This window comes from Sorex araneus, chromosome 6 (genome assembly GCF_027595985.1).
Source record: "Sorex araneus isolate mSorAra2 chromosome 6, mSorAra2.pri, whole genome shotgun sequence".
Lineage (NCBI taxonomy): Eukaryota > Metazoa > Chordata > Mammalia > Eulipotyphla > Soricidae > Sorex > Sorex araneus.
Window position 1 is genome coordinate 14,273,308 of NC_073307.1, and position 2,340 is coordinate 14,275,647.

The window sequence follows — 2,340 nt, forward strand, 5'->3', positions numbered from 1 at the left end:
ATATTATGCATTTGTAACTTGGGACTTAGTTGGCTTCGAATATTATTCATTCCCAGGCATCTGCTTTCTCCATTTAAGCCTCAGATGCCCTCAGTTCCTAGCACCCCAAAAGTAGGGTCCTGACGAGGGACGGGACGGATCCAGGGCAAGCGATGAGTTATGTGCTACCCTGGCATCGAGATGGGCCTGGCCAAAGTGCCTAATTCTTAACTATTAGTTAAGAGATTGATCATGGACAAATGCTGTCATGATCCAAAAGTAACGACGAAACTAGGACCCTGCCAGGGATAGGAAAGACTGATCTGGCCTGAGCACTGTAGTCTGAGATCAAGATGGCCCCAGGAGAGCAATTCTATAAGCTTAATGCATTTCTTATTGTGTCCATACAAAATGATTAATATTATGAATGCTTATATGTTTGCTGGATGAGGAGAGGAGAAACACACTCATGGGACTCCCCCCTTGGGTGGATGGTCCTGCTGAAAGAGAATCAGTCCTAGGAAAAGCATCCCCTGAGGGAAAAGAACCTTACCCCTATTGATTGTGACCACACCTATGTGTAAGCCCCAACCCCTCATGTTGGGGGTATTTAACTAGGCTGTAAGAGTAGGTTCGGGGGCGAGATCCAGAGAGAGATCCAGAGCCGGGAGAGGAGCAGAGAGAATGAAATAAACTGAGCAACCAGTTTGCCCTTCTTCCTTCCGTCACCTGCCATGGACCAACAGCCACACAGCGGTTCCAGAGCACTGAACATGGGCAGTGAGACAGAGCCTCCCGGAGAGCCCGAGAGTGCACATGCCCGTTGGCGTGCTTTAGATTTTTACACTCCACTACTCAACTGCCGCGATGCTCCAGGCCACTTTCCAGACACATCATAAACACTTCCTACCCATTATCCATAATTACAACACCATATTTGATGGGGTTCATATGTGTTGTGAACCATGGGAGCACCCGTAATGGTGATTAGAGGCCGCCTTAAAATGCTCCATCCCTCTCGGAGATCCCGGCAAGCTCTCCAAGTATACCGAGAGTATCGAGCCCACACGGCAGAGCCTGGCAAGCTACCCGTGTGTATTGGATACACCAAATACAGCAACAATAAGTCAATGGGAGACATTACTGGTGCCCGCTTGAACAAATCGATGAGCAACAGGATGACAGTGACAGTGACCCCACCCGCACGGCAGGGCCTGGCAAGCTACTCGTGGCGTATTCAATATGCCAAAAATAATAACAACAATGAGCCTCGTTCCCCTGACCCTGAAAATGCCCCTAATATGACAGCATTAAGAAGGATGAACAAGGAGAGGCTGATAAAATCTCAGGGCTGAACCAGGCTGCCAAAACAGGGACAGGGACAAATGGAGACATTACTGGTGCCCACTTGAGCAAATCAAAGATCCAGGGGATGACAAGTGATACAAGTGATTTTTACATTATAATACCTCTGCATGTAATTCTGTGCATTTTAACACATAGATTTGTGTACCTATCACCACAATCATGGCAGAGCCTGGCAAGCTCCCCGTGATGTATTTGATATGCCTAAAACAGTAACAAGTCTCACAATGGAGATGTTATTGGTGCCCGCTCGAGCAAATCAATGAACAATGGGACGACAGTGCTACAGTGCAGTGCTATCACCACAATCACGATACAGAATTGTTCCATCAAAGGATTGCCTTCATAATATCCTCTCATAATCCACACCTGACAACAGGTAATGTATTATTAACCTGCAAAATAATTCTAATATCACATAAATGGAATGATATGGTATGCAATGTTCTGAGACTAGTACTTTTACTAAGCACAATGCCCTTGGAAACCATCAGGTTGTTTCATGTATAAAATGGTTTGTTTTTTTTTATTGCTAATACATTTCCACTATAGGAAGGTATCAGAATAGTTTAACTATTCTCTCAAGGACATTTGAGTTGCTTCCATTTTTTTCTATTATAAATAAAACGTCTATAAATATTCACATGCAGGATTTGAGGTGGGGGGAACATGTCACCATAAGTTTTTCATTTCTCTGTGATAAACGCCCAACAGTGCATTTTCTGAGTCACACAGTAAGTGCATATTTAACTCTAGAACAAACTGCCAAACAATTTTGGAGTGTTATATATTCCAACCAGCAATATAAGAGAGGTTCGTTTTCTCTGCAGTGGCCAGTATTTAAAACTGCACATTTTTAATCACTTTTCTGATAGAAATGTAGTAATATTCTATTGCAGAATTTTAAAGAAATTAGGAATGATATATGGAAATTAAAGATGTTTTCATTGAGGGAAGCACACTAGTTTGCAAAAAAGCAGGGTAGCTTGTAAAATC